The sequence below is a fragment of the Mauremys mutica genome, chromosome 4, assembly GCF_020497125.1.
Source record: "Mauremys mutica isolate MM-2020 ecotype Southern chromosome 4, ASM2049712v1, whole genome shotgun sequence".
Taxonomy (NCBI): domain Eukaryota; kingdom Metazoa; phylum Chordata; order Testudines; family Geoemydidae; genus Mauremys; species Mauremys mutica.
The window spans coordinates 7,902,929-7,925,669 of record NC_059075.1 but is presented as its reverse complement, the minus strand read 5'-3'; the positions used below and the strand labels follow the sequence as shown (position 1 = coordinate 7,925,669).

General features: G+C 45.7%; 1 protein-coding gene across 2 annotated transcripts in view; it reads right to left on the bottom strand.

Annotated features, from left to right (window-relative positions):
- Nucleotides 1-19,267, bottom strand: part of FRMD6 (FERM domain containing 6) — a 72,431-nt gene extending 53,164 nt beyond the window's left edge. The window contains exon 1 of one of the 2 annotated variants that reach the window (XM_045016127.1): nucleotides 19,204-19,267. The gene's annotated coding sequence lies outside the window, so the exon portion shown is untranslated. Of the gene's footprint in view, nucleotides 1-16,134; nucleotides 16,223-19,203 lie in introns of those variants that run through there. The other variant, XM_045016124.1, reaches the window with a different exon arrangement.
- Between the last annotated feature and the right edge of the window lie 3,474 nt (nucleotides 19,268-22,741).

The window sequence follows — 22,741 nt, the reverse complement described above, 5'->3', positions numbered from 1 at the left end:
CCATGACTGACTCCTGCACAGTATGATAAAATCATTAATAATAATGATGAGTAACAGCTTCATAAACTGACCCACTCTGAGTAAGGCAAGCAGGATTTAGCCCTGTACCTATAGAAAATATCATCCAAAACACCATTGCTAACTTTACCAGTAACTTTAAGAACACTGGATCTGGTCTGTGAAGCTAGACGGACCCAGTAACATTAGCCATTACTGCTTACTGTAGGCATGCAGAAGGATTAATTGCTTTGCAATATTAAGCACTTCCAGACATAGCACAAGTTGGGTCTCCACTGGTGTCCCGAGTTCCAGAATGGGAGTTGGCTGCTTTAATCCCGCATCAGCCCTGCTCTTAACCGATGAGTAACAACAGCAAAATAGCGTTTCCTATTTGGTGAGAGCCCCAGAGAAGCCCAGCTGCCCTGTCTGTGTGCAATGTCAGCTGGCACTGGTCACATGCTGCTAACACAGAGACCCGGGGCCCTCTAGGTGCTACTGCAATACCAATAATAGAGAGGAGTAAGAAATGGCGCCAGAGAGAGAATGCGTGCAGGAGAGAGGCTGCCAAGCCAGGGCGAAGGATCCTACTTGTATCAGAACAAGGGAGCATTGTATTTGCTACACAGCTATAACAAAACACCATTGAGATAATAAACTAGGAATAAATGCTGGATGGAAACACAGATACAAACAATGACTGAGATTTGGGGTGAAGAGTAGAGGCCCTCCTTTCCTGGAGCCCTGAGAAATCCAGAGAAGGGGCAGCAGGTGGAGAATGCAAAGTGTGATGGTGGGGTGAGTGGTTCTAAACAGGTCTGGTTCTTATTTCATCCCACTTGATGGCTTCGGGGTACAAACTTTCAGCGAGAAGGAATGTCAGATGCAAAGCAAGGTGTTTTGCTGATGGTGTCATATTTCCCTTCCCTTCACATACATCACTAATCACCCAGCAGATCCTGCTCTTTCCTGGGGCAGTCAGAGGCCGGTTTGCTCAATACAGACCCCTGCTCTCCTCCAGAGTCCTTCCTTTTTCCTCCCGCTTGCTGTGATCACTGCAAATCGCGTCAGTGGTAAGTCAATGCAGCAAACAGTAAACGGTGCTGGGCAGTGGCTGAATGGGCAGCCACCCATTCAACCCAAGAAGGCAAAAGCATGTCTCCTGTGTTTAATGACTAGTCTTTGCCATCTCAGGGAATGGAAGCTGCAGTCCATTCCCGACCCCAAGCTTTCCTCCTTGCCAAAAAATCAGCAGCCTGTAGCAATTCTCTGGGGCCAGCTCCCTCATTTCCCTAGGATTTCATAACAATATTAGTAGAATAAGGCTTGGCCTACATTTAAAAATTAGATCAATCTAGCTACATGGGTCAGGGCTATGAAAAAATGTCGCACCCTGAGTAGGTACACCTAAGCCCCAGACTAGACACTGCTAGGTCAACAGAAGAATTCTTCCTTGGACCTAGCTCCCACCTTTTGGAGAGGTGGATTAACGCCTGTGATAGAAAACGCCCTTCTGTTGACGTAGAGAGCATCTATGCGACAGCACCACCACTAGACGGTCACAGCTGTGTCGCTGTAGCGTAGACTTATACCCTTAGAAAAAACAAAATGAAAGCATGAAGAGTATCCTTTTATAAAAGAAAGTTCACGCCGTTCCCAGGGCAGGAATACCATTCGACATTCAGAGATGCAACCTGCGGCTATTACCTGTCAACTCAGATTCACCCAGCAGTTCCTGTTCCACCAAAGGCTAGTCAAAAATGCCAGAAGATGCTCTGAAGGGTAGGAGATGCGCACATCAGAATAACCAGATCACTAGAGTGACTTTTGAAAGATCATTAGAGCATAGCTTGGGTGCATGAACACAATTCCTCTGAACTAAAAATGCTCATTAGTCAGGAAGGATTAATTAAATGGTCCAATAACAAAGAGGCAGCTTACTAAGGACACTGGCCATAAGTTGTCCCTTGCTTATCAGAAGTAAAATTTTAGGGACCAATCCTGTACCCATTTTTCTTCCCTCACTCCATTTGTCTGCAACATCCACTTGCGCCTTCTCACAGACTAGCTTTATGACTTCCTTTGGACAGGAACTCTCCTGTTGTTTGTTTGTACAGGACCTAGTGCAAAAGGGCTTTGATCCGTGAGTGGGACCCATAGGCTGTGCTCTTTTTCAAACAACAACAATAGGTCCCCCACACACCAAGAACTCCCAGTGAATTTGAAACTTATGGGGGCAAATGGTCAGCTGACCGGTCATCTCTCATTCACTATTGCAATGTCGACTCCCGTTTACAGTCCACCCAGGACACCAACCTCCATTGCCTACCTGCTATGCTGTCAAACAAACAATCTCCTTAGTTTTTTCTCCCCTGCTGCCCCACGTCTAGGAGGAGCTCCCCATAAACAGCCCCCAAACTAACCCACTGGCCTCCTTCAAATCCCTCCTCGAAACTCTCCTTTGCCATGGTGCTTACAAAACACTCGATTAGTCTGAGACCAGTGCCTAGCCTCTTGACCCATATTGTCTCACTGTCTCCTTGTATTCCACCAGCCTGTCTGCATCCACCTTGTCTTACATTTGGATTGTCAGCTCCTGGGGGCAGGGGCTGTCTTTTGGTTCTGTGCTTGTACAGCGCCTAGCGCGGTGGGGCCTTGGTCCTTGACTGGGGCTCAGAGGTGCTACGGTAATACAAATAACCATCAAAATGACTAGTCTGATCCATCCCTGAAAAATCGGTTTCCATGTTGAAAGAGATGCAGACATTTAGTTTTGGTCCAGTAAAGCTCAACTTTTAGGCTGACAAGTGTCTTTGAAAGGCACTGTACAACCAGGCTGTGCACACTTCTAAAATTCATGAATTTTAAATGCCAAGATCCACTTGCCTTTTTTTTTTTTGACAACCATCTGCAATATGAGGCCATGTCAGATTTAGCAACCAGGCACAAAAAATTCCTTTCAATCATGATGCAGCCTGTATCCAAGGGAGTGGTGGGGGGGAGAACGCTGGACTCTGGAAAATTCTTTTCAAGCATCTGCTTCTTATTTCTACAATGTAATCTTTGATTCCTTCATGCATGGGTCTTCCACAGAGCTCCCTTTGGCATATATGCCGTGCTGTTTACTAGTGAGTGAGTGATTCTACTGTGAAATTCCTATTATCTGGTAGTTAAGAATTGAATCTGCACATTTAACTTTGGTTATTCTGTCCCTAAAATATCTGCATCTGTTACCTCTAAGAAGGATCCTGACACACTGAACTGCCCTGGATGAATTCCATCCATTATGTGATCAAAGGAGGCATTAAAAACCCCAGGGCCTGATTTCCAGAAAAGCCAAAACACTCACAGCTTCTGCTGACTTTAATTGGATTGGGGGGTGAGAGGGAAGGGGTGCTGACTTCTTTGGGGAAAAAAATCAGTCTATAAGGAGCTAATGCTCTCATCCTGTGGTGGATGAATGGGGGTGCAGCGTGGGTGCTGTTTAGCTGCAGGACATGTTTTCCCTGGTCTCCGAGATCATGGAAATCCTTCAGCTCCCACTCCAGAGGGTCAGGCCTCCCTCTCCGGACATCACGCGGGAACTCTTGGTGTTCCAAGCAGTGTTATCTGCCACTCGGTCCCCTCAATGAGCTGTGCTGCGTATCTGCACGGGGGCAAGGTCGTGGTTGCTTGGCTGCCGAAGTGGAGGTAGATCACAGCTCACCACAGAGGAACAGTGGCCCCCTACGGCAAAAGCTCTGGGATCTGTGGGATTGAGAGCAGAGCTTTCTGCAGATCCTTGGCCACTGCAGGGGTGGAGGTCCATGCCCCCAGCTCCTCTGTGGTCCCCAACTTCCCGAGTGGACACGTCGAAGGAAACTCCATGAGTTTCACCTTGGAGCACCCAAGCAGGGCCTCTGCTCTGCTCATGTGTTTCCTGTGGCCGTAGAAGGCTGGTTATTTCTCACACTCTATCATTTTTCCTCATTACAACACAGATTTCTTCCTTCACCCCAATCACATTCCCTGCCAGAACACACCGAGTTGGCATCGTCACGAGAATGCTATTTGTGACCTCCCTTCATCGTGAGTTTTAATAATGATCATAGAAGGCGAACATTGAGAACACCAGTTCAGAGCGATCGGCAGGTAAACCCTGGAGTTTGTCTGCACTGCTCCGATGCCAACCGGTTGGTATTGAAGCAATGCAGACTAGCTCCAGGGTTTATCTGCCGATCGCTCAATGACACATTTATTCCTCTTTGGAGTATTATAACAGATTTTCCACCTACCGTATTTAAATAGCAAAGGGATTATCGATGGACATGAGAAACGGAGTTCTGAATAAGTCCTTGCATATTTTTACAACATTTAAATGCCAGCTTCAAATGTTGCCAAATGTTTTTCATGCAGCTGCCTTAGAGTATTAAACGAACTCACTAGTCACCAACTACTGGCTGAGCCCTTAATTCTTAAGAGCCTCTAATATGATGAAAAGGAATGGATGAATTGAGGGTTATACAATAAAGATGTGTGCAAGGAAAGGAAAGCAAGGATCAAGTGTCCAAGTGAGGGAGAGTGGAAAGATGAAATTTACCATGCTTCATTTCATTCTGGAGGAATTTATTTTTCAATTTTAAAAATGTCTGCTTTGTGATACATCATTTCAATGTAGTATTCAGCAAGCTACTGTTACAAGTTTTAAACCCCTCACTTAACACAACTTCTGCTAACCAAAAGCTGGATTAATTCATGTTTGCGGTTGCCACATAATTAAAATTGTCTCCAATTCTGCATGCATTAAAAAGTTTCCATGTACTAAATGCAAGCAGATGAAAGAGACCTTCATTGGAACAAGAACTGTTCATTATAAGTATCAGATTACTTCATCTGCCACAAAAAGCCAGAGATTGGATGTTGAAAAACTGAAGTAGAAAGAGAAATAGAGGATTTGCCATATTGAATTAGATGATTGGACCATCAGTTTCCATACCCCACCACCGGGGGTGGCCGATAACTGATGCTTTGGAGGAAGGAAAAATGAACACAAGATAGCCAATTATGCACTGCTGTATATGGGTGAACAATTCATTCCTAATCATAGCAGATGACGGTCGGATCCTGAGCATCTTAACACTGATATAAAATTTCTTGGCTGTAATGAAGTCAAGAGAGTTACTCCAGATCTACAACACTGAGGCTGAGATCAGAACCTGGCCCAATCGCTCTGCAACTGACCGTATGACGAGATTACCCTTATCTACAAACATTAGCAATGGTCACAGTTCTCCAGATCCTTTCTGAAACCCAGCCACAGGATTTGATTCCATGACATCCTTCAGCACCATCCTGCTTATGTCTCATTCTGAAGCCAAGGGGAGTGCTGCCAGAGCACATACCTCAGCACAGAGAGGATGGAAAGGTACCTGATGTGCTTACACAGTGAACTAAGAAGGACAAGCAAACTGTGGACTGCTCTGTGAAGGATGAAGGCAGAATACTGTTTTACCTTCAAAAGAGCAGCTCTTAAAGTTAACTGCTCAAAAATGTAAGTTTCCATCGGGTCAATCTGAATGGCCCAGTTCCAATGGTCATCAATCAGATCCAAGAGTGACATCATATCAAGATAGGCTCTGACAAGAAGTACAGTGTCACAAGGGCACATACCAACTGGTTCATTAATTTATCAATTAAAAGAGTCTCATATAGGTGGTAAGAATCGGTGGCCATTTTGAGCTGCAGATACAGTAATTGCACAGGTTAGTTACCAACCTCACCAAAAAGGGTTTCACAAACAGCCTTGGGAAGTTTGAATTAGTCACCTGACCAGGATATTGAATGCTCAGTGGCTACTCCCAGTGGCGAATCACATTCCTTTGACAGTTGCTTAGCCCTTCCAGCACGAATCTGTCATTGCAGTTTTATTTTACTCCATCATAAAACAACTAACTGGATTTGAAGGTTATGTCTTAGGGTCAAATCCTCAGGCCCAGCAGAGCTGTAGTCAGAGCAGGAGCTAAAGGGAAGCTCTTTGGGGCAGGGACTCTTTTGTTCTGTGTCTGTACAGCACCTAGCACAACAGGGTCTTGGATCCATGACTACGGATCCCAGCCACAGTACAAATAATGAACAACTGGAAGGAGGAACTGAGCAATAAAGATGGCTTTATCCTTCCTTTGCTGTCCCACGATCCTGGGGCAGGCTGGGTTCCGATTCAGCTCCCAACCAGATTACAGCTGCCTCAAGACTGCTCTAAATTTGTTCCTGTGACATGTACAAGAAGCTGAATTTCTCCTAGGAGAAAATCCTCATGACTGTTCATTTTACCACACAGCAGAGTCTCTAGCAAAGACACAGCCAGTAATTTGAGCACAGGCTTTGACCCGCAATCGCAATGCAAAAGCCATGTAATTTATCATACTTCCATTTTCCAGCTGCATAAGATGCATGTAAATTACCCTTATTTGAGGGGCAATCATTTCAGTTGTCTTCATTTCTTTACCTCAGGCCCAATGCAATTAAATGGTGCACCCCGGCCCCTGAAAAAGATGCACACAGAAAACTGGTGGTGCCCAGCTTCCAGCACCATCCATCAGCCCCAACAACGCAAAAAAACCGCTCGAATACTGAGCTCAGGCCTTCACGCCCTGCCTGGTGTAAAGTTTATTCTCTCCTTGGAAATGTCTGCATGACCCCCAGGGATTAAGAGGAATATCTGGCAAGCACTTCCAGCCACACCGAGGCCAGGAATTCTTGTGCCAAAGTTGGTTTCTGCCCAAGCTAAGTTAAGACTGTTAATTTAAGATCAAAGGGGTGGCACTCTGAGGATTTAAATAGGTGTTTCTGCAAGTGCTGCCAATCTACCCTGGGCAGCTGAATCCTTACATGTCGGGGCAAAGCCTGTAGGGAAGGCCTGCCTCTCATGATGTAAATATACGAAGAACGTACGCTGCAGCACAAAATAAAAATCACTGGCCAAGTCATTCCTAGCGTAACTCCAGTAAAGCCAATGCTGTTACCCCAGGGGGGTGTACCCCAGCTTAGGTGGTCAGCAAACAGCGCTTGGGGGAGCTGTTGGAGGGGGATGGCAGAAGTCACACGGGGCCCGATTCTCCTTTGCCCTGCACTCTGGGCACTCATTTACTCCACCGCACAGCCACGCTTTCCCACACATAAAAATGAGCGCACGAGGGCCCTGATCCAGTTCCCGCTGATGTCAAGGCGCCCCACTGCCACCCACAGGAGCTGAATCAGGACCAAGATGCAGGGCAATCGAGAATCAGGAATGAGCTTTGAAAGATTTAAAAAAACCTGAACATCCAGACAAACATTGAAAACGGAGTAAGTTTCCCAGTATCAGCGGAAGGTCTCCTCTCAGCTATGCTGTTTCACTAAAACTGGTGTAAATCCACTGACCTGGCCCCCATAACCACCATAGTTCTCCTCACAACTCCTTGTAAGTTTCACACTCTGCTGATCATTGTGGAGCTGCTCTGCTGTCCCTCCTGCAGCACCCAGGGCTTCAGACACCTCTGCAGACGGATTACCCCTTGCCACCCCTTCTCACTGAATGTAGAGCCCGGGCTGAGCTGCCTTGCAAGGGACAGACGGTCAGCGATGCTACTTGCAAAGGAGATTTGGCTGAAATCATGTGTCATTTGCTCTGTTCAAACACAGAAACAAAACCAACTGATATCATGAAAAGGGAGAGCATGCCCTGCGGCACAACACAGTATCAGTCATAGCTGTGCTGGTCTGGGTGCAGAACGCTTGACAGTTTTCAAGGTCCAAAGCCTCGTCTGGCATCCACTGGCAAAGTACAGATCTGCACAGCTCCACTGTAACTATGCAAAAACCTACCCCAGCTGAGCAGCCGGCCTTTCATGAGGGGTAGCCCAGTGGTTTGAGCACTGGCCTGCTAAACCCAGGGTTGTGAGTTCAATCCCTGAGGGGGCCATTGAGGGAACCGGGGTAAAAATCTGTCTGGGGATTGGTCCTGCTTTGAGCAGGGGGTGGGACTAGACCTCCTGAGGTCCCTTCCAACCCTGATATTCTATGTTCATTTGTAAAGATACAGCTTCACCTGCAGCCAATTTCCTGAGGAAATGCATTTCTGAAGGCTCAACCATTCAGGTCCAAATCCTGGTTGCTTTGTACACCTAAAACGCTTACTGACAACTGCACCCGTAAGGCATTTCGTCTGCACTAACTTGTTACCCCCCAGGAGAAAAACAACTGCTTGTTTAACGGGCCCCAGAATTGCCAAGTCTTCTCTTTGTTTCAACCCACCACCACGTCATGCTAACAAACAGGTTTCCTGATCTATTTGCTTCTGAATCTTTGGCGTGAAGTGTGATTTCCTACAAAAGACAAGAACCGAAACCATTTCTGATTGCGATCAATCCTGAAAATATTTGAACCCATGACGTTCCACTAGAGGTATATGCCACTGAAGAAAGGCAACACTGCAAAAAGCAATGGAAATAAAACAGCAGGCCTGGTGTTTTAACCACACATATATTAAATGTTGTTTGTGTTTTTTGTTTTAATCATACCAAGTAACAAGAACAGAAAGGACCTGACATAAGGCAGCATATGACAAATGGTGGCACGGTAAATAGTGTTTGTTTTAGACCTTGCTTTGTGGGGGCTAGATGTAATTGAAAGGGACTGGCGTACTGGAGATCAGTATCCAGTTCCCGGCTCTGTGACGGACTCCCTGTGTGACACTGAGTAAATCATGTTGTCTGCTCTGTGGCCTCAGTTCCCCCATCTGGAGAATGGGGATAAAAATACTTCCTTTCTTCCACGCTTTGTCTGTCTTGCCTATTTAGGCTGCAAAAACCAAACGCCCGGAAGGGCTCACTACTCGCAAGTTCCCAGCTTGAGATGCTGAGCCCCTGCAGTGGGAGCGGTGGGTGCTGCACAGGATTGACAACCAAAGGGAGCAGCCACCTATTTCTGAAAGTTTGGCAGCATCCGGCGGTGCCTGGATATTGAGCCTGAACTGCTGTGCAGGGCTGGTGGGCCAGAGTAGGGAAACTCCTGCTGCCCACGATGCACCTGTGGGACCAAGCCCTGTTCTTTTCAGCCAAGCACAGACTCGGCAGCAGCTTTGCTTGAGCAAGGTCTGTTCGTTCTAGAGCCAGACAAAGAGCGTCAGGCTGTAGGGCTCTCAACATCGCACCCTCCCTACTCCCCTGTGCTTCCTATCCTCATCCCAGACTGAGGGGGAGAGCAGCCTCTGTGGAACGGGGCGGGCTTGTCTCTGCCCTGCCTCACAACACACACAAGTAATCTGTGCCCGGTACCTTGTTCCAGAGGAGTTGGGGGGCAGGGGAGCCAGAGACCAGGGTGTGACTGAGCCGCAATTCACTCTCTGGTCTGTTCCTAGGGCAGAACCTCTAAGGGGATGTCTACACTGCCACTAAACACACGCGGCTGGCCCGTACCAGCTGACCTGGGCTCAGGAATAGAGGCTGTTTAATTGCAGTGTAGACGTTCGGGCTTAGGCGGGAGCACCGGCTCCAGGACCCTGCGAGACAGAGGGTCCCAGAGCTCTGGCTGCAGCCCAAGCCTGAACCTCTACATCGCTATGAAACAGCCCCTACGCCCGAGCCCCGTGAGCCGAGTCAGCTGCAGCTGAAGACAACGGCAGGGATGTGACTGAACAGCTTTAAAGGGAAGGGAGGCAATTGCCACAGACAGACGGGGGGGGGATGTGCCTTGATGACAGCGACGTTTGGTACACTCACAACTCAACCACCGTCTCCAGAAGAGGCGCGCAGCCTGGCTGCACTAACCCCAGGCAAAACACAGACTAATGCTGGGCCCGTTCCACCAACTCCTACTCACATAAGCAGCTCTTGCTGCGGCAGCGCTCTCATAGGAACCAGGGGCAACGCCTGAGTGAGGAAGGGCCCAATCCGGCCAGCCTATGCGGTGACATTTTCACTGTGGGCTCGATCGTGCACGGCGCTGAATGCCCTCAACTCCCGTGGAGTCAGCGGGAGTTCAGAGCGCTCAGCACGTCGCAGGATCACGCCCAGAGCACAGAATGGTTCAGGGACATGGTCCATAAGGAACGACTTGGGGAGGGTCGGGGGCAAAGATGGCTGCCAGCCATATTTGCATCCCCCATATTCTGGGTCAGTTGGGGGCTGATGCGGTTTCTGGAATAGATGAAAGCAGACAGAGGGCTGCTCTAGTCTGCAGCAGCCCTCCCCATGCTGCTGCCCCGCAGCCTGGAGCAACCCAGAATCTTCCTAGCAGCAGTGCTGCAGAAACACCTCGCCAGCCCCAGACACTGCCCCATCACCAGGCCCTGTGAGGGTCGGGGGGTCATGTAGCCCTGCACTGCTCTGGTACCAGGGGGATTACCCCCCAGCAAGCTGCAGTGCCTTTACAACCCCAATATACCTCCAGAGGAGGGAATAAGGACCTAGGGCCAGAATCCCATCCCCTTTCTTTATACAGAAGTAACAAGAACTACTGAATAGATTTAATTCTGGGGCACCCTGGGCTTGATCCTGCAGCCTTTCCCCGCTGAGTGTAGTCAGACTGCTCATTCAAGAACTCAGATGGGTGCAGGCTGCAGGACGATGCTCAATTTGTAGCAGTTTGGGGCCCTGCTGAATTCATCTGGGAAACCACAGAAGTCCTTAAAACTTCACTTAAGAGAAGTCCACTAACGTTGTCCACTGGAGGATGCCTCCTGCCTTTTCTTAACACAGCTACAACACTAAACAAAACCGCACAACCTGTAAACACACAGAGCCCTTTTGTAAACTAGTGCTCCTTTTCAGATTGTCACCTTTCCTTAGGGAGCAGCGGGGCATTAAACACTCTGCGCCCAATACTGCACCCTTGAAAACTCCCACTGATGTCAAGGGGAAATCTGCAAGATCAGACATAGAGAGAGAGAGAGAGAGAGATCACTTCATCTTTATGCTCCTGCTCCCTCTGAAATCTAGGGGAGCTTTGCCTCTGATCAAACGGGAAGCAAGTTCAGGACCTCTGATCAGTTGTCTTCCTGCACCATAGTAAGCGTGCCACTCTGTTTTGACTCCTGTTTCCCTCCAGCATATCCTTAGGACACAGAAGTTCCCATGTGTTGCTTTGCTTTATAGCCGTAACTAATGAAACAGTTAGCAGTAAGATATGGAGAATCTCTCATCCCTTCCAAATGATTAAATAGCAATATCAAGGCAGAGCTCTGTTCATCATTTTTTAATATTCTTCAATAGTAAAATGTCAGGAACAAATCTTACTATGTGACCCAACGCTGCTGGAACATACAATCTCTTTCCCTCTGATTTATAATAAACCCCAGCAAAGCTGAGCTCACCCTGGCGTAGCATAAAAATGGCATTACATTGACAATGAATATTTTTCCACAGGCAGTGGTACATTCACCCCAGGACTGCAATTAGCGAGGAGACTCTGAAGGCTGTAACTCTTTTTGTTTTTAAATGACCCATGTAATATTAATCAATAGAATGGGTAAGCTGAGCACAATTATAGTGCAATTTAAGGATGGCTTGTTGTATCTGGATGGAAACAATTATCCTACAAGGCAGGAGCTTAGGAGGGGAGACATAATTATGTTTAAAATGGAGGCTGCTGGGTATTAGAGAAGAATTAGAAGAGCTAACTGGATCAATTAGCATTGCAGTTAATTGGCAGGGGTATCATGTACCAGGCCAGCTGGCACAGTTTACACTGCGTTTGTATCCAGAAGTTCCAGTCTGCCCTGATGACATTGTTAAGGGGGGGAACAGACATGAGGAATTGCTGGACAAGAAGGCAGCACTCAGCTAAATAAGTCTGTCCCATTTGTTTATTTTAGCCACATGGCCAATCCTTCAGCATTCTCTCCCTCTCTCTAAGTTATCTAGTCAAAATATCCTGTCCCCTCTTGATTTCCTATTTATAGATGCCTAGACTTTAAGGTCAGAAGGGACCATCATGATCATCTAGTCTGACCTCCTACACATTGCAGGCCACAGAACCTCACCCACTCACTCTTGTTATAAACCCCTAACCTCTGGCTGAGTTACTGAAGTCCTCCGTTGAGTTACAGAGGATCCACCATTTACATAGTTTAAACCTGCAAGTGACCCATGCCCCCTGCCCTTCACAAGATTTCATCAGTCACCTCCAAGTCTTCTTTTTTCTTTTTCAGAGCAGGAGCTCTGCAGGGCAAGGGACTGTGGGTGGGATTTAGAAAAGTGCCTCGGGCAGATGTCACTTCCAGATGACATCAAGGGGAGTTGGGCACCTCATTCCAGCCCGTGTCTTCCTGTGTGAAGAGTGGGGATTAATACATCTGAGGCCAGACAGGGAGGCTCTTGCTCATAATTAACAGTACCTTTGGGCAGATTTTTAAAAGGTATTTAGGCACCTAACTCATTGACTTCCATGGAAGTTAGGGATTTAAATACCTTTAAAAATCTGGCCTTAACGCCACAAGAAAGCCCACTCAAGTCACTGCCGTGATGCCCTTTGTCCCTATCTGGCCCAAAATAAGGATGATGAATAAATTCAAGCTTTTAGCCTCTCTCGTAACTATGTATGTCGCCTCTTACATAGAGCTTTTTACACCGAGCCTAAGAGGAAAGAGAGAACATGTATACAAAAGGCTATTTCCCATGGACCCCATTAGACATCCCTTACTCATGGGAGCAGTTCAATGAAGATATTGGGATGACTCACTTGAGTAACAGCTACTCAGTGTGAAGGTGCAGAACTGGGTTCTTTAAAAGAACTCTGCAAGTAACATGCGAAAGCATGCATTTGAGTAAGAGACGTCTCCCTCCACGGCTTCTCTTTCTACAATTAAGTAATAACCAGTGTTTTGCGAAATCACAGCCACGGGAATGTCTGGGACGTCATATGTTCAGGCATTATGATTTGGCTGCAGGAGGAGGCAGAATCCATTTGTTTATCCACAACTGTAATAAGCAACACAAATGAAAGTGGAAATATTCAGAACCTAGTTATGATCCCACATTATACAGAGAATTGTCTTTAAAACCAGCAACCATCTTAGTTGTTTATGCTGCACCCTCTCCACGGCAATCTCTTTCCAACGGAAAGGTGTCCAAAATGAATTCTAGACAATATCTCCCCAGTGCCTAGCACAACAGAATATAAATTCAAAGAAATGATTCTCTCTGTCTGTGACACATTCCTGTAGCTTGTTTATTTTCCATTGGACTTAAACAGTGACCTGAAGGATTCAAGGATTTTTCCACAACATACTTTCAAGCCCAGAACCTCAAAAGATATTTTAACCCGTAACTTCCATTTAAATCAATGCAAGTTAGAGGCCTAAATACGCTGGAGGATCTGAGTATAGATCCTTTTCCTCGCCAGTAATGTACACTGCACAACTGCTCCTTTACAGCACACCCACATAGGTTATACACAGACAAGCACAGTGATGGCAAGAGTAAACCATACAGGTAACGCGCTGACCGCAATTAAAAACACTTTGTCCCTAGTTGCTAACGTAACTGTTGCCATTGGTGTCAGTCAAGAAAAAAATATGACATTTTACATTTCCTTAGAAATTCCAGCTGAAAATTTTCCTCTAGTTCCATTTGGTCTGCTAGGTTTTGCAACAGAGCAGCAGATTGATTCATCTACTTGTGCCCAGGCTCCTGGCCCCTACTTAAATATTTACATCATTGCAGTATTTGAGCACCCACAGAAAGACTAATGGTGTTGACTGGAACGTCTGCTGGGGTTATTACTCTCATCCAGATGTTTCACAAAGGAGATGCTGCCCCATACCAGTAAATCTCTTGTAAACCCTTCCCAACCAAGAATTCTAGTTCTCCATCACTTGTTTAAATGGACCATTCTTTTCTTCACCTTCTGTTTACTGGGATTATAGTTAAGAATCCTGCCTTGAGCTCCTTACAATCCAAGAACCAATGTTTCCTTTTTGGTCCAATGAAAGTACTTTTAATTTGTTTATATTTTTTCCTCCAATGCTCTTTCCTGCTAGAATGTTTACATTGTTGAAAGCCTTCTGTGTATTGTTCCTACTACTCTTCGTCCCTCTTCTTAACCGCATTGACAACTGTTGCCCTTTCCCTTGTTTAGACTTCCCCAGGATGAATATCAGCTGCACTTTCTTCAGCTGTTTATTAGCTACATCTCATTTTCCCCCATCCAACATCACAGAACTAGAGCCAGAGCAGTTTAGTACATTGCACAGAGAAAGATAGTATCTGCCTACAAAATAGTCCAATGGGTATCAACACTGCACGATAACCAAAAGCTTCTTGGAAGGCACATGATGGGCCTAATGCAAAAACAGACTTCATTGCACCGCAACCTCCTTCTGACAGCAAAAAATTCCTACCCGACCCCAAAGCCTGAGCCCCACCGCCCCGGGTGGGGAAGAGGTCAAAGCCAAAGCCGAAAGACTTCAGCCCCAGCCAGGGGGCCTGTAACCTGAGCCCCGCCACCCGGGCTGAATCCCTTGGGCTTTGGCCCCAAGCTGCTGCAAGTCTAAGCCAGCCCTGGGAACCCCATTAAAATGGGGTCGCAACCCACTCTGGGGTCCCAGAAAGACTTTAAAGGATTTTTGATAGACCCTAATAAAGTGAACTCCATTTATGCTGAAATGAACAGAATCTGATCCTTCAAGATTGAGGCCCAATCTTGTTCTCACTGAAGTCTCTGGCAGCTTAGCCCTAATGCCAAATGGGAGAAAGATTAAACCACAAGGAATTACTTTTTAATCCCTGAAATCATCTTCAATGGCATTCCATAAATGACCAACCAAATGGCCAAAAACAAAATGGCACTGAGGTGTTTTTGTATAAGTGACTCAATATTGCCGTTCTTAAATAATCCAGTATGAATTCAGCATCCTTACAATGAGCACACACTACAAATTAGGTTACTGGCTGCTTACATTTCAGCTGGAAATAACCTCTACTAAACCAGAGCAGCAATGTGCTTTGTTTCAATTGACAATGTTAATAAACTTCATTTCCTCAGCAGAAACAGGGAAATGCGGATTGTTTTAAAAAAACATCATAAACCATCTTTCCAGAAAGCGCATAAAGCTAGATTAATAACCAGGCAGATATTTTAACAGCCATAATTTGTATATTCCATATGGGGTCCACAGCATTTAAAAAACAGGGAGGAAGGAGTTGAGATCATCTTAATTTGAAATTCACATTTATTTTTACATCTGGTCTGAATTAATCTTTTCAGAGCACTGACTTTCATGTAAAGGAATAATTGCTTGCAGATTTTGATTTAAAAGAACATTTCATAGAATCGGAGAATCATACGGTTAGAAGGGACCGCAAGGGTCATCCAGTCTAACCCCCTGCCAAGATGCAGGACTCGTTGTGGAATTCTTAGTTTGAATAAACTAAGAGTTAAAAATGAGTATGACCAAGAACTCCCTTACAAAGTGATCCTGGAAACAAAGTACACGTGTCCAAATCTGAACTCGCCATTAAAAGTAGCTGAGTTAAAGGAAATAGCCTCAGTTTCAAGCATTTTGTCCAAAAAGGCCAAACTAATCCACAAACGTATCCTCCGTTTAAAAGAGTCAGAGATTTTATATAAATGTTAAATCAACCTAGGAATAGAAAAGATCTGGCAGTTCAATCAGCATAGTTTTGTAATTTTTCTTCTGGAAAAAAAAGGCTTTGGTTTGGCATGAAAACATTCTTATGAAAGTAAAATATACCAGCCACATACAAAAAAGCTGACTCCTGTCCCAACAGGACAAATATATTCAAATGTTTTTGCTGCACTAGCCAAGTTCTTCACACTGACTAAATAGGTCGGGCAAGTAACACCACTTCTCACTGAAGTTGCCTGACACTTCTAATGATAAGACCCTGTTTTCGGTTGATGACAAAGTTGCCAAACTTTAACCATTTGGACTGAAATTTTTCATGCTGGGTGTCTGCCTTAGACTGATTTGTTTTTTTGGGGGAGGGAGGGAGGAATGTGGGGAGGGTAAATTAAAGACAAAATGGTTCTGTTATTTCTGAGACTAAGACTAGGGAAAAATACATTGTTTTACCCAGGTTACAAAATTCTGCTGACCTTTTTTTCTGAAAAGCTCTAGCACCCCCAGGCTTTGGAGCAAAAAAACCCCCAACAACTTACATTTGGCAGAGGGATGGCCTTTGTGCAAGGGATGTGCCTTTTGCTGTCCCCATAAAGAACTGCCCAAATTCAGCCAAGTTATAAACCCCTGGGAAAAAAAAATAAATCTCGGTTTGCACATGCTCAGTAGAAACTTAGATTTTAGCAGCTAAAAGACACAGTTTCTGTTCACACTGAGCGCGCTCCAGCCACAGCTCAGCAATACTTTCCCTGCAACTGCAGCTCTGGACTAGGCATGTAATTAAAGACTGTATCATAATACACACCCACAAGGAGGCAAATTCAGGTTGCACAGGCAACCTGAATTCTGGTTTTTCCTAACTTCTGAGTGCTTGACTTAGCAACCTTAATATTGTTCTTTTAAAATAGTTTTTTGTGTTACAATATATATTTTTAGAAGAGCTGCTAAGTCTTACAGCAGAGACGACCCATGCCTGCCGACGGGATGGGACCGGGGGAGAAGTAGAGTGAGGACAGCCCTGGCTTCAGCGGTGTTACTGAGGATGCTAAGGCATGTGAACATGCTCAGTACAAGCCAAGCAGTAAACCTGGGGGGCACGTGACCCAGCATACTGCCCCCCACCACGCGTAACCTCTGCCCTACAGCAACTCTAAACTTGTATAACTTTTCCCCCTTGCAACAATGTTGCTAATACACACTTTGGACATGTCTACACTACAGCAGGACAGCTACTGGGGTTTCTCTGTCACTGTAGTAAATCCACCCCTCAAGAAGTGGTAGCTAGATCTATAGAAGAATTCTTCCATCAACCAAGCTGCATCTACAGTGGAGGTTAGGTCGACCTAACTACATCGCACACAGCACAACATTTTTCACAGCTCTGAGCAATGTAGCTAGATCAATCTAATTTTTAGGGAAAGGCCAGGCCTTCCTGTCTGCTTTGGCAGTGCTTCCATGAGAAATGACACACGTGCCGATTGCTGTGGTCACCCACTGTTCAGATTTTTATGTACTCTTGCAAGTCAATTAAAACACCAACTCAAACTCTAGGTATTTTGCTGCCTGGACAAGATATCATGCAGATAAAATAACCAGATAATAGCACTCTGTTGTTGACATCTTTCTAACTGATATATTACTCCAGATACAGATTTAAAAATCTCATTTTACTTTTTAAAAATGTATTACTTCATTTTCAATATTCAGTACAAGAGTAAATATTTAAGGCCCTGATTCCGCAAAGACTCAGGTTCCCATATACCGTAACTTTACTCATGTGAACCGCCTCAAAGGATACCCCAAAACCGAGTCACTCAAAAATCACTAGTCACACTAGGAAATCTTGGAGTAATATGTCCCAATTTAGATGGTAACTTGCTCCCTAGTGGACTACTTTCATGAAGAAAGTTAAGTATGTTTGCAGGATTGGGACCTAAATTTCCACTTTCTCACCAAAGTGCATCATTAAAAAGCTAAGTAATTTTATCTACCAGACTTCCATAATCCAGAGAGGATTCATGTGTTTTATTTCTTTTACTGGTCACATGTTTTAACAGAACTGTCTTATCAGTTTACTTTTAAAGTTGTTTTCCTACAAAATCCTAATGTGATATGAAATCACCAAACTAATAATTCACTTTAGGACCCCTTTCCTACTCCCACAAAATGGTTAGCAGAACTATTGATTAAAATGGGAGCAGGATAAGGCTAAATCTGATTTTGGGTAAATCCTACTCATATCAATGAGCTACTATATTGATGTCAATAGGCCTACTTGTGCAGGAGTAAGAACTGCTTCTGTGAGATAGGCTAGGAAATGCAGAGAGCTGAAATGACAGTTCAGCACGGAAAAGTTTTCCTCTAGAAGTACGGATGCTGTTAAATTTCAACTCCCTGAAATCACTGAAAGGAAATGACTAACATTCTTGGAAAATGAAGCAACTTGCAGTTTCTCCAACACCACTTACTAATCCCTAAAATTGCACCCTGTGGCAATAAAGAGTAGTTCATGCAACAAACAGCAAAATTAAAATAGATGCGTATGAAACCAAAACATTGAAAACGTCCATATGTTCCCAAACGAACAGGAAAGGCAATCCATGGAGATTTTATTACATCATCTCAGCTTTTCAAATGACCACATTAAAAATAAAAAAAATACATTTAAACTCAAACTTTTATAGGACAAACAAAGAGTGTTTTGAATGTCACACTGCTAGGAATAATGGCATCTACTAACCGGGTTGACTTTTATTTCTAAAGGAAGCTATTTCTGCTGCTACATTTGTGTCGTATTAAATCTCTCACCAAGACACTGGCTTTAGCAAAAATTTCAAGGTTCCTGTGATCACCAACTTAACGGGTGATACATCTAACAAACTTGCAGCCTTCATGTGGGCTTTAAAATCTCCTTGTTTTGACACATTTTCACCAGTTTATGCCTTCAATCCTTATTACGGTCAATGGTTCTCAACCTGACCTACCTATACGGGTCGGATTTTCTGAAACACCCACCTTCTGCAAAGCAGGTTCTCACCCAAACACAGAAGCACCCCAAATCACTAGCCACTTTTGGAAACGATGGCTCTTAATTAGTTGCATTTTAGCAGCGCCCCCTATGTTCAAGACACCGCCTACACACCTGCCCTGAAGAGTTTTCAGGTTTGCACTCCCCGCACATGTCATGCAAAGTGCCAGGAGAAGCCAGTTTTCGAGTAACTCCTGGAAGCCCCGGGCATGGGCCAGGACCGCACCGTGTAAACGCAAGACAAAGAGCCAATGAGCCTGTATTTAGAATCCGAGTCTGAGACCAGAGGGACCCGGGGATCAGGGCAGCCCCGCCTGGCCGCTCCAGGGGAGGCACGACCCTGACCCACCGGTCTCACCGCTCGCCCCCTAGCCCCACCGCGGCCCTCGGAGAACCCCCCTCCCGCAACAGGACCCGCGCCGGAGCCCCTCCCGCATCCCCGGCACCGGGGAGCCCCCACGCCCCAGCACCGGGACGGGGGCGCCGGCCCAGCGGGGCTCTCCCCGCAGGGGGGTCCCCGGACACGGCTCCCTGCCCGCCCCGGTCCCCCAGCCGAGCCGGGCTCCAGCCGCTGCGGTACCTGGGCGAGAGGCTGCCGCGCTCCGTCCGCCCGCGCCCGGCTCCCGGCTCCGCGCTGCTCCCGCCGGCCCCAGAGCGCGGCCAGCTCCGGAACGCGGCCCCCGGCGCCGCCAGCCGGGAACGTACCAAGCCCTGGGCGGCGGGGGAGGCGAGAGGCGGGGGGCAGGGCCCGGGCGCTCCGGCAGCGCAGCGCCCCCCGCCGACACGGCGCAGCCACTCCCCAGGGCCGCCGCCTCCTCCTCCCGCGGCGCCTCGGACCCCTCCGCAGGGCAGCCCTTGGTACAGCCCTGAGAGCCGCCCCCAGCCTCCCAGGGGATGTCTACACTGAGCCCCGGGAGTGACTCCGGATTGAGCCTCGGGCTGAGCGGGTCAGCGAGCACCCAGGAGCCGCGATCCAGGACGCGGTGGGGGCTCAGGCTCTGAATCTGAATCCTGCTGTGCCCGGGGTTCAAGCCCGGCCCCTGTCATTCTGGAGCAAACCGCCCAGCCCAACAAAGCCAGAACAAGTGCCCAGTTTTGAAGAGCAAACAGTCGTTAGGTTGTAAACCAAACTGAAGAGCAGTTCCACTGAGAACGGCTCACACCGTGGAGTAGTTTGTAGCACAGAGCCACAGTTTGTGTTGCCTGATTACATTATGCAATTAAATGCCCATAGGTGCTGGAACTAGGGGTTCAGCTGCACCCCCTGGCTTGAAGTGGATTCCATTATATACAGGGTTGACTGGTTCAATGGCTCTTAGCACCCCCCCCCATGTGCCTGGACCCCTGTATGTGCCCCCCCCCACATAGACATCAAAGGCACCTATCATCACCACTAAAACAGTCATATCACAAGTCCAATTATGCCACCTTTACTCCTATTGTGCAGTAGCTTAGGGCATGACTCAGGAAAGCGTTAGTATTGGGCAAAACACTTAAACTGGCACCAGTGGGATTTAAGCACATACTTAAGTGCTTTTCTGAACAGGGATGAATGTAAGCATTTTCTTGTATCAGAGCCTATACGAATAATCCCATTGCTTTTCAATGGTACTCGGACAAGGTTAGTTAACTGAATTTGTTATATTGCTATCTGCAAGAGACATGCCTTTGTTGCACTGGAGTTCAAAAGGGAATCATTACAAAAAGTGGACATGTAATTGTGTAGGCAAAGATGTCCCTGATAGATTTTGGATTAGTCAAACAAATGAGCACAGTACCAGGAAAAATATGTTCTACTTTAGTCTACCATATGAGTGGACTGATCTGGTAAGAACCAATACCATTGCTTTCTTGGAGTTCTATTGAGAATGATCATTAATTTTAGCTCAATTCACCAAATATTTCAGCACCTGTGCTTAAATGAACAAAGTTGTTGCAGGTCAGACATCTGGAAAAGGCATAGTCAATATTTTTTATGTTCCTCTTAGGATTGGTTCATGATCATCTCTACATTGCTAGCTCTTAAGACACATTTGATGCCAAAAAGTAGTTTTGTATCTCATAGGGAAAGATAAATTAGTTCTGTTTAATATCTTGGAACATAAACACAGTTTCTTAGCCTGCCTTTTCCACATCATTTGAGCTTGCTCATTTTATGCATTATGAATACTTCATTTTCTTGGGGTATGAAACCTTGCTACAAAGAAATTGAGATGATTAGATGGAGCAAATGAAGTAGAATTCGAAAACCTGAATAATTTACAGGGGTTTCTTATCTATGATTATAACAGGATGTACAGTACATATAGCAATACAATTAACATGCACATTTAATTTACATATATGCTAAATGGCTAAGTGAAAGTTTTTGAGCCAAATTCTCCACTGGCATAAACCAGAATAGCCAGTGGAGGCCAATTGTGATATGCCAGTTTATACCAGTTGACAATCTGTCTCTTTATGCAGAGAGAGAGAAAAATAAACTTTAGCTGGTATACTCTCTATCTTTTTTTTTTTTAGGACAAACAATTGCTCCATTACAAATTCTGGAATTAATACTATTAAAAACAGGAAATGGAAGTATAGATGGAAAATGCAGCTGCAATAAATTAAATTATTTTTGGACAAGATGTAATAGAGTCTTAACAATGGCTTTTTTCTGCAAACTTCAGAAAGAGAGCCATTACTGTGGCTGAATATATCATTCACTTAAAATAAATATAAATATTTCAAACTAGGATATATTTACGTTAACAGAATTGAGTCTGCAGGACCTAGCAGCTGCTTTCTTCAATCCTGTGTCATTGCCGGTCAAGTTGCTTCTGCAACAGCATTTCAGTGGTAGCATTGTTGATGGCAAGAATAGCTACACAACTATGCAACGAAGAAAACTGGCTTCTCTCATGCAGATTTTCCTATGATTTTGTTTAACCAGTTGAAAAATGTAAGCAATGACCCAGAGTAGAAAATGAATTCATTTGTCCATGAGTACCAAGCCCATTAAAGAACATTTGAAAAAATTGGCAACCCAAAGTTAATTGAGCCATTTAGTACAGAGATTATTTTTAAACATCTTTAATTCTATGCATTTTTGGTTTGTGACGGGATAGAGCACAATCCTATGTCAATATATTTTATAATTATAGGCCATTGCAAAAAAATTGACATAATTAGTTAAGATTTTTTTTCATGATATAACCAGGTTTACCATGTGTATTATACCATAATAATTAAATCCAGAGGGTTGGTTTTTTAACAACAACATGTGAGCTTTCCCTTTATATTTTTATTTAATATTTGCATTTGCACCTAGAACTCTCAATCAGTGATTGAGGTCCTGTTGTGTTAGCAGGAGTGGCACCAGGGTTTTTGGCACCCTAGGCGCAGGGCTGGCTCTACCCATTTCGCCGCCAGTCCCGCGGCTCCGGTGGACCTCCCACAGGCGTCCCTGCGGAGGGTCCGCTGGTCCCGGGGCTCCGGTGGACCTGCCACAGGCATGCCTGCGGATGCTCCACCGGAGCCACGGGACCAGCGGACCCTTTGCAGGCACGCCTGCGGGAGGTCCACCGGAGCCGCCTGCCGTCCTCCCGGCAAAATGCCGCCCCCCCCCAATCCTGGCACCCTAGGCGACTGCCTAGGTCGCCTAAATGGAAGCGCCGGCCCTGTGTGTTAGGTGTGTACCTGTAATTAAAAGATAGCCTCAAATAACTTACTGATATAATAGAGTCTAAACTACTGCACACAATATATCAACACATCTGACAATAATACAGGCCCACAGGGTGTAGAGAGATGCTGGACTGAGGGCCTCACCAAATATAGTTTGTTTTAACCCAGACAAAAGCTTTGTTCAGTGATAATTAAGGCTGTGGTACCACTCACCCAAAACTATACTGAATATAAACTTTAATGCTCTTCCATCTAATATCTTTAAATCCATAAAGCCCTCATCAGGAGGTTCTTAAGTTTCTTACATCTCCTTTTCCAGCTTCACTTACTATTCTTTTTAAACTACACCTCTACCCCGATATAACGCGGTCCTCCGGAGCCAAAAAATCTCACCACCTTATAGGTGAGACCGCGTTATATCGGGTTTGGTCCGGGCCCTTAAAGCACCG